This window comes from Lactuca virosa, chromosome 9 (genome assembly GCF_052849685.1).
Source record: "Lactuca virosa cultivar CGN04683 chromosome 9, Lactuca_virosa_CGN04683_v6, whole genome shotgun sequence".
In the NCBI taxonomy this organism is placed as follows: Eukaryota; Viridiplantae; Streptophyta; class Magnoliopsida; order Asterales; family Asteraceae; genus Lactuca; species Lactuca virosa.
Window position 1 is genome coordinate 228,978,780 of NC_136434.1, and position 15,255 is coordinate 228,994,034.

Sequence of the window (15,255 nt, forward strand, 5' to 3'; positions counted from 1 at the left end):
GACGTAGGTCACGTTGACCGAACCACGTTAAATATCATGTTCTTTTGATTTACGTTTTTTCATAAGTTTTGTGAGTTTACTGAAGTTTGTGTTTTGATATTTGTCTGAAGTGCTTAATTTGTTTTGTTGTCACCCAACAAGAAGGATAAATATGATATTTAGAAATTATATTGGGTAAATGTGATATTTAAACGTTTAATAAATACATGTACAAAATTTTTCCATTAATTTATGACTTCAGATAGTTACAATATTTGTATGAAATAGTAACCTCAAACTAAATAAATTTTTAGCATCTTTTATAACTTTTAAAATCTTTTAAGTTGGTAATTAACCTTTTTTTTAATGACAAATATAATTTACTCCTAAACTACTCCTTAATACCACATATGTCCATGACGGGACTTGAACCCTCAACCTCAAAGAGTGAGGGCAACTCTGGATACCGTTGGCCTAGAAACCATTTGTTTGGTAATTAACCTAATGACACGTTCTCTTTAGAAAAAACTAATGACAAGTTTTATTTATTTATTATTATTATTGTTATTATTTTTTACCAATTTTTTTAAAATTCCACCAAAAATGGTGTAACGTCCCAAAAATACTATGTAAATTTTTTGTTTTTAAGTCAATCAAAACCACCCATTACTCATTTCCAAAACTCATAAACGTATAAAAATGTATAAAATAATTATCAAAGTACAAATCATATGATAAATGCAGAATCCTGGTGGATGCGATGAAATCATGTCGAATTCTTCCCATTGGAACCGGAAGTACTGGAAACGATAAACATAAAACTATAAGCAAAAAGCTTACCGAGTTCTCCAAAATACCACATACCATACATACATCCGGCCCCACCCGGTATTCATCAGGCCCATCCAAAATACATAATGGGCCCCACCCATCATACATACAAACACATGCAAGAGTCACAAAGACAGCTAGCATCCTACAAACATAATTCAATGGGCCGACATTGGTTCCTTCGAACAGAAAGTATAGTGAAGAGACTCACATCAATCGCTAACAGATAAATCTCACCCCTAAGCTGCTATTATGAGAACCTCCTCACACTATACATATCAAACCAAATCCTAATTAATAATTTAGGTAACCATCCCAAGTCAACAAGTCAAACTCCAAAACCATTCCTTATTTGGGAAAAAGACCATTTTATCCTTCCAAGTCCTAAATCCTCACAGTTGACCAAGATTCAACAGGTCAAAAAGTCAATGATCAAACACTTATTGACCTACGCATGGTGTACTCCAAGCTCTATGCCCTACGTAGGAGCCTTATCTAGAAATCGGACAATTGGCAGGCTACGCCCCACGTAGCCAGGTTTACGACCTGCGTAACCTCGTTAATTCATCAATTTTCTCATTAAGTCCTTAATTCCCAAAGATTAAATTTCCAACCAACAGATCTTTATCTAAGGGATGTATTAACTGATAAATTCATAAACTTTAAGCTTTTACATTGCTTAATAGATCATAAAATCAAACCCTAGATCTAAAATACTCTCAAATATCTGAAATCTCATACATGGAAGAATGTGAGTGCCTAAGTTCCCATTTTTTTTTACTTCACAAGCTCAAATACAACATAATATGACACTCACAAGGTATGGAGTAGCTCATACTCCAAAAAACCAAAGTCTTGGGAGCAAAAGCATAACAACCATGAACTAACTCAAGATCTATCAAAATGAAACATAAAGGTTCAAGCTATATACTTCCTGGAGGTGAATGATGAAGCACAAAGTATGGATCTTCAACCTTGAGGCTTCCCAATGCTTCTCCAAAGAACTCCCTTCTTCATGAAACACACAAAAATCATACTAAGGCCTTAAACTCTCACAAATGGGGCTAGGGTTTCGAGTGGACTGATGGAGAGGGTGGAGGCTAACGATAAGAAGGGCATCAATGAGATTAAGGTCCTTAAATAGGATTCAAGAACCCAAAAAGAGGGTTTTCACCCTGCGTAGCTACGCCATGCGTACTGCATTAAGTCCTTGTGTCTAAGTTAATGAGTTACACCATGCGTAACTCGGCTAAATACATTCGCGCAGAGCCATCATTTACAAAATAAATAAACTTTAAATAATAAGGAAATACACCTGGAAACCGGGTGTTATAACTCTCCCCTACTTGAATCATACTTCCTCCTCGAAGTCCGCTGTCACGAATAACTCTCAATCGTTCTTCCTCATCTCATCCCCGGGTTCCCGTGTCCACTTTGAATGCTTCTGGTGCTACCATTGCACCTTCACCAAATCCACTTCCTTGCTTCTCAGCGTCTTCATCTTCCTATCGAGGATCACAACCAGTCTCTCTATATAGTTCATGCACTTATCAACCTGAATATCCTGTAATGACACTACCACAAAATTATCAACCAAGCATTCCCGCAGTTGAGAGACGTGGAACGTGCTATGAATCTAACTGAGCTCGTTGGGTAACTCCAAACAGTACGCAACCCTGCCCACCCGGGCAATAATCCTGAAAGGGCCAATAAATCTGGGGCCCAGATTGCACTGCGTCCTAAATTGGAGGACAGTTTTCCATGGTGACACCTTCAAGAGTAATATATCCCGACTTGAAACTCCAAATCTGATTGGCGTCTATCAGCATAACTTTTTTGTCGACTCTGCATGGTCTGAAGACTTTTGTACACCGGCTGAATTAGCTCAGTGGTCTCGAGTACTACCTCAGTACTCCTCATAACCTAATGTCCGACCTCGCCCCAACATATAGGGGTCTAACATTTCCTCCCATAAAGCATCTCGAAAGGAAGTCGGTCAATACTAGCATGGTAACTGTTGTTGTATGAGAACACGACCAAGGGTAGATACGTATCCCAACTCCCACCAAAATCCAACACACATGCCTGAAGCATATCCTCAAGTGTCTGAATCGTACGCTCGCTCTGCCAGTCGGTCTGGCGATGATAAGTTGTGATGAAATGCAACTGAGTACCCAATTTCTCACGGAATCTCTTCCAGTACTTCGAAGTGAAATGAACATCCTTATCCAATACCACTGATATGGGAACCACATGACATGCCACAACCTCTCAGATATAAATATCTGCCAGTTTCTCTACTTAAATGCTCTATAGTATGGGGATAAAATGCGCACTCTTAGTCAATCGATCCATGATGACCCAAATCGAATCCACCCCCCGTGTTGTTTGCGGTAACTTCATAATGAAATCTATTGTGATCTCATCCTATTTCCACATGGGAATGGGTAATGGTTGCATCTTTTCGTGGGGTCTTTAATGTTCGGCTTTAACTTTTCGGTAAGTCAAACACCGCTCCACAAACCATGTTATCTCCTTCTTCATGCAAGGCCACCAATAACTTAATCTCATATCCCTATACATCTTTGTGGCCTCTGGATGGATCGAAAACTTTGACTTGTGGGCCTCCTCCAGTAGTGTTTTGTCTAACCCCACCAGCAACCAAAACCCAAACCCTCCCGCACTAGGTCAATAACCCACAGTTATCCCTGACAAATTACGGAATCTAACCCCTGATCCTTTCTTCCTTCTGATTTTCCTTTTTCAACCCTTCCACTTGATCCTTTTTGATCAAATCCAGAAGCGGAGAAAAATTAACCATCCTCAAACATAGATCACTTATAGGTGCACTAGCTGCCTTACGACTCAAGGCATCAGCTACCACATTGACCTTCCTGGGGTGATATAAAATCTCATAATCTTAGTCCTTCACTACATCAAGCCACCTACACTGCCTTATATTCAAATTCGACTGATCCATCAAGTACCTCAAACTCTTGTGATCTATATAGATGGTACAGTGGACCCCATAAAGATAATGTCACCAAATGAGGGTGAAAACCACAACCCCCAGCTCCAGATCATGCGTAGGGTAATTCACCTCAGGAGGCTTTAGCTTCCTTGACGCATAAGCAATCACATAACCCCGCTGTATAAGAACTTCTCCCAATCCTGTGATAGAAGCATCACAATAAACCACAAAGTCATCAAAGCCCTCGGGTGGGGTCAGGATCAGAGTCTCACATAGCTTCTGTTTCAAGGTCTCAAATGTCTCCTGCTGCTCAGGCCCCCAACGGAAGGTAACTGACTTCTTTGTTAGTTTCGTCAATAGAACAAAAATCTTGGAGAAGTCTTGAATGAATCTCCAATAATACCCAGCTAGCCCTAGAAAGCTCCGAATCTCGGATGGATACCTTAGAACCTCTCACAGAACAAAAATCTTGGAGAAGTCTTGAATGAATATGCAATGATTGACGAGGTGTCCCAAGACCTGCACCTCGTGCAACCAGAGCTCACATTTGGAGAATTTGGCAAAAAGCCTCTCCCTCCTCAGAGTCTCCAGTACTTCTTGTAGGTGATCCTTATGCTGCTCCTTGGTCTTAGAATATACCAAGATATCACCAATGAAGATGATCACCGATTGATCCATCATCAGCCTAAAAACCCTATTCATGAGGTCCATGAACGTCGCTGGTGCATCGGTGAGCCCAAAAGGCATCACCACGAACTTCTAATGACTGTATAGAGTCCTGACAGTTGTCTTCTGAGTATCCTCATTCCGAAATCTCATGGATGGTAGCTTGAACGCAGATCAATCTAGGAAAACCAAGATGCACCCTATCATTGATCATGGGAAGTGGATAACAGTTCTTCACCATTAGCTTCTTCAACTCCCGGTAGTCGATGCATATCCTGTGGGAACCATCCTTCTTCTTCACAAACAGTATCGGTGCTCCCCAGGGTGAACTGCTCAACCTGATAAATGTTAGATATTAAAATGTTTGACAGATGAATTTTTATTTTTGACCTAATAGTTTTAGGGTTTTTCAGATTTTAAACCCTAGGACTATAAATAGTTTAGGTCATTTTTTATTTTGTGAGAGCCTTTTTTTTCACTTAGAATTTTCGTTTTTCTCATTGACAGAGAAAGTGAGAGTTCATCTTTTTCATGTGAGGTTTCTCCATTGTAATCAGATCTGATGATCATATGAATGAAGAAATATTTCACTGATTTCTTGTTTATATGAGATTGATTTATCTGTTCTTAATTTCCACATTGTCATCTCATATTGTGTGAATCTGGGTTTCTACAATTGGTATCAGAGCTGATCTTGAAGATTTATGTTCTTTCAAGTTTTAAAGATCAGAGGTGACATATTTTCGTAGTTGAATCTTTCTCACAAATCTGGTGTAAGTTTTCTAGTTATTCTGTGATCTATACTCGAAAATTTCTATATCTACATCAGATCTGAACGACTGGTGAAGAAACATTCTAAATCTGAAGGGTTTTTGAAGAGTTTTTGAATATTTTTTTTAGATCTGTATTTTCTCACATCAGATCTACATTCATTCTCTTATAAATCCATTTTTATTGAAGATACAATGTCAGATCTATGTTTTTCTGATGCTTCATTTTCTCTTTGTGAAAACATATTTCCTGATGCATGGCACATTCAAGGATTTCATGAGTATGAAACGTTTACTACTAATCAAATATATCATCTCATGAAGAATGGTTTGATTAGTAAGGAAGTATGTGTACAAGACATGTTCGGGAAGTGGCATTCTATAGAGAGTGATACACTTCTGGTACATGAATTAGATGTAATCCATTTAATAGTTAAAGATAAAGAAGAACAAGAAATGAAAATGCAATAGAAACAAGAAGTTGTTAAAGATGCTCCAACTTCAGATGAAGATCCTCAAGTAAAAATGGTTGAAAAATCTCCAGAAATAGAGAAGGAGAAAGATGTTGATGATCCATGTTCTCTGAATGTTGTTGAAGATCCATACACCAAAGTTCATGATGTTATACCTGAAAAGAAAGAAGATATTGTTAAGGTTCTTCACATTGGTGATGCATCAAAGAGAATACCTCCTGATATTTCATCCATATCAAGTAACTCTTTTGATGGGATGAAACCTTATAGAAAACAAGTGATTTATGAAGACAAGGTTTACAAAAATCGAAAATCAGGTGTATCAAGAAGTTGTGAGAACCGTTTCAGGAAGCCTTATGTGTCTTCATGGACTGGAAATTCATTCTACAAGGCAAGATACAAGAAGTTCAAAAAGAAAAAGGGAAAACCTAAGCAAATGTGGGTTCCAAAGAATAGATCCCCTGAACATGAAACCAAGAAAAACACAGAAGTTAGAAAAAGGTCTAATGAGAAGTTTCATAAAAGAAGATATCTTAAAAAGAAGAGTACTCAACAACCTCAGTTTTGGTAGAATGATATGATGAAGTTTCTTAACTCATTTTCCAGAAGTTCAAAGACTCCAATGATCCATATAATCTTTGAAGATAACATTGTTTGAAGTAATCATTTTGGTGAGAATAAGAGGGTTTCAAAGTTTTCCACAACCAACTCTCCAACTTTCAAACAAATGTGGATTCCTATAAAGATTTGATATGTTTTGAAGATACAAGAGAGATAAAGCCAATGACATATTTTTTGCTCTCTTAATAAAGGTACATTTTTTTTGGTCTGCTATATAGGGGAGATATTGGAGATTATTACAATATAAGTTGCATGGATATCAAGTGAATATTTAGTCCAAGTATGGTAAAAAAAAAAAAAAAAAAAAAAAAAAAAAAAAAAAAAAACAGCTTTGTTGGTTTATGAAAAGAGAAAGAATTCAATTGATTCTTGTAATTAATGAAGCAATTAAGGTCTCTTGGTCCATAAATATGAATTTCTACATCATGGAGGACATGTGGAAGTAAATCCCACGCTTCTTGTAAGAGATTGGAAGGCATTTGATGCAATATTTAATGCACTAGAAGTTGTAACGGCTACAAAGATAAATGCTGATTAAAGCCTCCACGGTCTTTTCTTCAAAGTGAACTCGTACAATGCATGGCTAATTAATGGAACATCATAATCTTTTTTGTGTGTAGCGAGAATTCAAGAAAAAAAATTGGGAGCTGCAAAAGTATGTTTTGTCAATACAAAAGAAAAAAAATTTATTAAATTGGAGCATGATTATCTTTTACTTCATCACGTGATTGTGATGTATGTGCAGCAAAGAAAAAAAAAACCTAAGTCGTACACAGTTGAATAGATAAAGATTAAAGAGTGTGCTACAACCGAGAGTTTTAAAGGAAAGGAAGGACATGTTTTTTTTTGGGCTATTGTTGCATGGTAATGGCTGAAAGAAGAAAGAGTATTATTTTTGTTATGGCTGCTATCAAGGGTACATAGGTCTTACCTGCTACTATCCCCTGAGAGAGTCAAAGAAAGATTAAAATAATCAATGTTGTCATGTGTAGCGGTCAAATGTAATTGTTTCTACCGGATATTAGAATGTGACAAAGGATAATGTTGACATGTCATCTGCAACTGCAACATAGTGTCACATGGGCTGATAGCTTGGGTCTAGATGCTTTGCAGCGGTTCCATTGTTGGTCCAAGGTTTTATCCAGTGATCCAAGGTTTTATGAGATGCCATTTACTCTACATATAAGTTTTTATCCGATGGTTTTTACATTGAAGATCTCGTTATTATCCAATGATTCTTCATTTTATATGGCAGATCCGAACCATTACCCAGTGAATTTTAGTTTTATAACGAAGATTTTGTGTTACAATTTTTTTTTGAAGATCTCATGCAAATGTCAAGGGAGACCGCTGTTTAAAATCATTATATTTTTTATTTTATTTTTTTATTATTCATCTATCTAAACATTTAGGGGAGAATTGTTAAATATTAAAATGTTTGACACATGAATTTTTATTTTTGACCTAATAGTTTTAGGGTTTTTCAGATTTTAAACCCTATGACTATAAATAGTTTAGGTCATTTTTTATTTTGTGAGAGCCTTTTTTTTCACTTAGAATTTTCGTTTTTCTTATTGACAGAGAAAGTGAGAGTTCATCTTTTTCATGTGAGGTTTCTCCATTGTAATCAGATCTGATGATCATATGAATGAAGAAATATTTCACTGATTTCTTGTTTATCTGAGATTGATTCATCTGTTCTTAATTTCCGCATTGTCATCTTATATTGTGTGAATCTGGGTTCCTACAATAAATCCTTTGTCTAACAGCTCCTGCAGTTGTGTAAACAAATCCTACATCTCAGGCGGTGCTAGCTGATAAGGTTTGTTGAGTCTAGGAGTTGCGTCATTGGGCTTGTTACCTCAGTCCATTATTATCACGGTTCTAGGTCTGTCCAGCCGTGTTTATGATATTAGGGTTTACTTTATAAGGTGCATGCATGCATCATTCTCAGTACGCGTCTTGATTATTATCTCTTTCATTGTACTGTTACCCTAGCACACCTCTACAGTAGAAGTTCTTTGTCGAGCTCTTCTGAGGTGGAGCATATTAATCATTCAGCACTTGTTTGATTCATTATGTGTTCCTTGCATTTATTGTGTTTGTCAAATCTGATACGAATCTAAACGATCCTAGAGAAATTAATTCTCTTCAATTGGTATTAGAGCGGGAGACTGTGTAATTCATACGCATCTCTTCTGTTGGAAGAATCTCTTTAGGGTTTTTGCTTTTGTTGAAATTGTTGGAGCCGTCATCTCATTATTGACGTCGTTCCACGTTTTTGATAAAACCCTAATTCAGCCTTTACAAGTATGATTCTTGACAGATATTCAAAACAGATCATCAGTCTCACGAAGATTCTCAAACAACCCCCATGAACATATCCAACAGCATCGGATCTACTACAAGAATCCCGATTTTATATACTCAAGATTATGAAGTCTGGACGTATCACTTTGAAGACTATGTTCTTAGTTCAGAGGATAATGGGTATCTAATCTAGGAAGCTATCACCTTGGGTCCGTTTGTTCACTCTGGAACAAATAGAATCATCAAAACTCAAAAGGAGTACAATCAGCTGATGATCGACGTGGAGAAAGTTCCTCAATACGAGAAGGAAAAACTGATGAGCAACATTAAAGCTATGAGGATGATCAGATTTGCCTTACAATCGGATACTTTTCCTTTGGTTAGTTCATGCTCAACGGCAAAACAAATCTGGGATAGGCTTAAGGAGCTGTATTCCACAGATGAGGATCTAGAGCATTCAATACAAACTCTTTTGTCTCTGAGTTCGGTGACTTCAAGCAAAATCCAGAAGAAAAACTCATTCAGGCGTTCGATCGTTTCAATCATCTTCTCAGCAAGACGATCAACCATGGAATTGGAAGAGAAGTAATCGAGCAGAAGGTTACTTTCATGAATGGTCTAAGACCTGAATGGATGGCTGTGGTTTCGACAGTGAAAGCTTATGAACAGTTCAAAACCTATTCGTTGGCGAAGCTTGTGGGAATACTCAAGTCACATGAAAGCGTAGTGACTAAGGAAACGAAGGTGGTATCTAGTATGGGATCTTTGGCCCTTCTCTTAAAGGGCAAGAACATGGCTGAAGAAGCAGAAGAGTTGGATCTCTCTGAATGTGATCTGAAAAATGATGAGTATGCATTAATGGTCTCTAATCCTAAGAAGTTTGCTCGCAAAAAGTTTCCCACCTCCAAGAACCGAAACTGGCAAGGGAGCTACAGTTCCGAAAAGGCGAAAGAGGAGGTTAAAACCGCTCCTCAGCATGAAGAAGGGAAGAAGGAAAACAAGCTTGTAGGTGACTCCGGATATGACTACAATTACTGCCACGGCAAAAATCACTTTGCTAAAGATTGCATGTTGAGGAAGCTGGCTGAGAAGAAGGATGGAGAAGATGATGAAGCATACTATTTGCGCAAGCTGGAGGAAATAAAGAAGAAGAAAACCTCTAATACTTCAATGAATGCTTTAATTGTGCAGGAGAATATTGTTAATATTGAGTTTGGAGGAGTGGAGATTTGGTCTACCGACTCTGAGGACGAAGAAGTTCGCAAGCCCACGCATGGCAGAGCTTTTGTGGCGAAGGAAGATAATGCTGAGTTTGCGGGAAGGTGCTTAATGGTGACTGATGGAGTATCACAAATGAGAGGCTACACAACGGATGGCGGATCAGATAAGGCGAAGGAAAGAGAAGACAGATGCTTCGTTGCCAAACCGATGGGTGAGCAGATCAACGAATGTGATAAGTTGATCAAGAAGGTACAATCTATCCTTGAATCACTGAAAATACCAGTAAATAACTATGAAAAGGAATTAAACGAATTAAAACTCAAGTTTTCTAGTTTAAGTGGTAGTCTAAAACAAAATCGCCTAGCAAATTCTAACCTAACTGATCAAATCAGCAGGGTGTCTTCAAAGAGTGAGGAAAGAAGGATGTGGATAGAGCAGAAGGAAGTGGAGTTAGTTAGGACAAAAGACGAAATAATTTATTTACAACGTGACAATTTGAAGCTTTTGAAAAAAAGACATATTTTTTGCTTGATTGCTAAACGCTTGTATACTAATATTACTCAATTGCATCTAGATTGTGAGATAGGTAAAAAGATTCACAAAATGATTTTGCCCTTCCTTGAATTAAAGGAGGACGAAGTCGATGTCGATGGTTATAAATGTGAATCTATTGTCTCTTCGGATGAGATTTCCGATGCCTACAGAATCGGTCTGGACAAAATTGAGTCCTTTATCAAGTCCAAAGACCATAAGGACATGCTTAAAAACTTATTGGACGAAAATTATAAATTAAAAATCAAGACCGAAACCATGCAGAAATTTGACTCATTGAGTACCAAGTTGAGTTCAGAAAATAAGATAAATCTGAAAAACACTTCTGAATCTGACGAGGACAGTGATATGAGTGAAATATCTATAGAGGATGAAGTTGACTGTTCAGAATTTGTTAAAAACGAATCTACCAAAGGTCTTATATTTGAAAATTCAGTTGAGTTCGCTCGGGTATCCCAAGACAAAGTCAAAGTTCTGAAAGAGAAGGCTGTGGTATATCAAAAGGTACAAACAGTACCAAATCAGGTATACACCACAGTAGGAGTTACTCAGAAACACACCACCGAACTTACAGCCTTAGTAAACGAAGACAACGCAGGTGGTTGTGAGGATTATTTTTGGTCTGCTCCAATTGACAATGCAGACGAAACTGTCGGTTTATCGAAAAGAACCTCATGGAGAGTCAAGGGCAGATATGTGGCAGAACCACTCAACAAGCCGGCAAGCGTTGATGTACCAAGCACAAGTGGTACTAAAGAAATTCAAAGAGAACCAGTAAAAGCAGCAAGCGAAACCACTTCACTGAAGAGCGAAACTCATGCAGAAAGACCGAAGCCGAAAGCAAACATTCACAAGTCTCAAAGGCAACTGGCTGAACAAAAACGCCAGAGGAACAGAAGATATCAAAAGAATCTCAATGAGCGAAAGCAGTTTTGGCAGTCCCAAAAATCAAATTATGTTCGCAAAGAAAAGTTGTCTAATTCAAAAGCGAAAGTAAGCTCACAGACTAACTCAGGTCAATGCTTACACTACAAATCATGTAGTCAAAAGAACCGAAAGAGCAGTTTAGGTCCTAAATCCCAACCCTCTCCACATCAACCGAAGCCGAATCCAGTCAAGGACGTTAAAGGGAAGGGAAAGTTAGTCTCGGACTCTGAAGAACAAGCAAAGAAGACGACTGCTAACCCTAGGAAACAAAAGAAAGTTTTTGTTAAGAATCAAAATAAAACTCCACAATCTGATTCAAACAAAACGAAAGCTAACAAAATTAAAGTTTTCACCATCAAAAGGAAAGACGAAAACACTTTAATAAAACGAACATATATGGTTGATCTTTCAATTGCTATTCACACTTCTGTAAAAGGCTCACGTGGACCCAAACAACTTTGGGTTCCTAAATCTGCTTAATCTTTGCAGGTTATCAGTGACGAGCAGTTCAACAACGAATGGTATATTGATAGTGGCTACTCGCGTCACGTGACAAGGAGACAGGAAGAGTTGAGGGAGTTTCGGGCCCTAAAAGATGGTGGATGTGTCAAATATGGGAACAACTCTTTTGTTGGCTTATGTTGGCTATGGAATGATAACTAACGAAGATTTTTCCATTCGAAAGGTGGCTTACGCTGAAGGATTACAACACAATCTCATAAGTGTCTCGCAATTGGCTGTAGGAACTGGCCTGAAGGTCTCATTTGATGATGAAGGATCCGAGATCATTGAAAAGAAAACTAAGACAGTTCTATTGAAGTCCCAGCACAAAGGCGAAATGTATCCATTAAATCTAAACCCGATACGAGGGAAGCCTTCTGTATTTCTTCTAACGGAATCTCATTCTGATGAAAGCTGGCTATGGCATCGAAGACTCTCGCAACTTAACTTCAAAGACATCAACAAGCTGGTTCTTGGTGATCATGTGCGAAGATTGCCACATCTAAAGTTTGACAAGGAACATTTGTGTGCTGCGTGCGAGTTGGGAAAGCAAAGCCGGAAAAGTCACCCCACACGTGTTAACACAAAGATCATTGAACCTCTTGAGCTACTACACATCGATCTATGCAGTCCTTCAGCCATAGAAAGTATCGGTGGTAGTAAATATATTCTTGTAATAGTTGATGATTTTTCACATTTCACCTGGGATTTCTTTCTTAAACAGAAATCAGAGGCGACTCCTAAGCTCAAAATCTTTATAAAGCAAGTGGAGCTTCAACTGCGAAAGGTGGTTAGAAAAGTTCGAAGTGACAACGGGTTGGAATTCGAAAACCAAGAGTTTGAAGAATTTATGGCTGAAAAGGGAGTCACTCACAATTTCTCCGCACCCTATACTCCACAACAAAATGGTGTAGTTGAAAGGCGAAACCGTTCGTTGTGTGAAGCTGCCCGAACCATGCTCAGCTTCGCTTCTCTACCTCTGTACTTCTGGGCTGACGCAATTTCTGCTGCTTGCTATACCCAGAATCGAACTGTTCTCAATAAGCGACTTTCTATCACACCGTATGAAATTCTGAATAATCGCAAGCCTAATGTTAAATTCTTTCATGTCTTTGGTTCCAGGTGCTTCATCTTCAACTCTAAAGAGAACCGAAACAACTTTGATATGAAGGCAGACGGAGGGATTTTTCTTGGCTACTCTCTTACCTCCAAGGCATATAGGGTTCTGAATAAAAGATTAAAGAAGATAGAGGAAACCTATTATGTCACATTTGATGACAATTACGTGAAGAAACTTCAATCCAGCAAAAGTCAAATGGAGGAGATCTTTCCACAAACAGGTCAAGTCATGGCTTCTATATCAAATATGTTTGAAGAGTACATGTTGCTCTTTGATGAACCGGAGAATGCGATTCACTCTGAAGCGAAAGAGGCTGATAAAAAAATTGACAACCTGAAGGAGATAATCAACGAAGCAGCAAAAGTCATAGAAAGCGAACCTCAAGATTCAGGCAAACCCAAAGGTCCAAGTGAATCCAAAGGTACAAACGAACCCACAAATGACCACACCACTTTCCAGGGGGGGGGGGTCGTCTACATCAAATCGACCTGATTTGCCTTTCCAGGGGGAGAACCCATCTCCAACAATGAACCATCAAAGTCCAATTGAGGGGGAGAATTCTGAACCTAATGTTAAAATTGTTTCCTCATTCGAGGGTGAGAATAGTAATACGAATGATGACGACACTCAGTCAGACTTTGAAGAAGAAGTCAATGCCGAATTGGATCCTGCTTATGATCCTAACTACCCTCCTCTCACAAAATGGACAAAAGATCATCCGAAAACTCAAGTTATTGGTGAATCATCTGAGGGAGTTCTTACACGCTCTCCACTAAAAGCGAAGCAAACAGCTCTATTCTCTCAAGTGGAATTCTGCATGTTTAATTTGTTTGTTTCTAAGATTGAGCCGAAAACAGTAAACATTGCACTTGATCACTCTGATTGGCTACAGGCTATGCAAGACGAACTCAATGAGTTTGAGCGAAACCAAGTCTGGAGACTGATTCCTACACCAAAGGATGCATCTGTGGTTGGATTAAAATGGGTATTCCGGAACAAGATGGACAAAGAAGGGAACGTGATACGCAACAAGGCAAGGCTAGTGGTTAAGGGATATTGCCAAGAAGAAGGTATAGATTATGAAGAAACCTTCGCTCCTGTAGCAAGGTTGGAAATAGTTCGGATCTTTCTGGTATATGCTGCTCACAAGAATTTTGAAGTTTTTCAAATGGACGTCAAGTGTGCATTCTTGAATGGAGAACTGGAAGAGACTGTATATGTGGAGCAACCACCGGGTTTTGTGAACGAGAAGTATCCTGATCATTGCTATATTCTGGACAAAGCGGTTTATGGTCTAAAGCAAGCTCCTAGAGCCTGGTATGAAACATTAACTCGCTTTCTTAAAATGTCAAAATTCAAACAAGGTTCGGTTGACCCAACCTTCTTTCGCAAGAAATAGGGTAACCATTTAATGATCGTCCAAATCTATGTCGATGACATCATCTTCGGTTCTACGAATCCTAGCTTAACGGCTGAATTCCGGAAGTTGATGGAGACTAAATTTGAGATGAGCTCAATGGGTCGAATTAACTTTTTCCTTGGACTGAACATTAGACAGGGACCAGAAGGCATATTCATTAATCAGGAGGCTTACACGAAGACTCTACTGGCGAAGTTCGGTATGATGGGAGATTCTAAAGTAAAGGTTCCAATGGCATTCGGAACGAAGCTAACACCATCTCTGGAGAAACCAGCTCCTGGCATGACCCTCTATCGTCAAATGATAGGGTCTCTAATGTATCTAACAGCTAGTACACCAGATATTATGTTTTCTGTCTGTTATTGTGCCAGGTTCCAAGCTAATCCTCATGAACCTCATATGGTGGCTGTGAAAAATATCTTCAGGTATTTGAAGCGAACCTCGTCTCTCGGTCTTTGGTACCTTGCGAAATCAGGCTTCTTTATTCAAGCATTCTCTGATGCCGATCTTGGAGGATGTGGTCTAGACCGAAAGAGCACAACTGGCGGGTGTCAATTCCTTGATGGAAAACTCGTTAGCTGGCAATCCAAGAAACAAACGTGCGTATCTCTTTCTACGGTCGAAGCTGAATACATCATTGCCGCGTCTTGCACTTCACAGGTCATATGGATACAGAGTCAACTTAGAGACTATGGCCTAAACATGAAGAAAATTCCTCTCTATTGTGACTCAGAAAGCGTTATTCGGATTTGTCACAACCCAGTGCAACACTCAAAAACGAAACATATAGCACTAAGATACCACTTCATCAAGGATCACGTAGAAGATGGTAATGTTGAGATCCACTTTGTTCGATCCGCTGATCAATTAGCTGACATCTTCACGAAGGCCTT

The 15,255-nt window shown here is 38.6% G+C and overlaps 1 long non-coding RNA gene across 1 annotated transcript; it reads right to left on the reverse strand.

The window, feature by feature from the left end:
• Positions 1-5,557: 5,557 nt before the first annotated feature.
• On the reverse strand, positions 5,558-6,634 carry LOC145141101 (uncharacterized). The gene is made up of 3 exons (XR_013722444.1): positions 6,248-6,634; positions 6,031-6,151; positions 5,558-5,845 (listed from the first exon to the last, which is right to left on the reverse strand). It is a non-coding gene; the product is annotated as an uncharacterized LOC145141101 (long non-coding RNA).
• Positions 6,635-15,255: the final 8,621 nt, after the last annotated feature.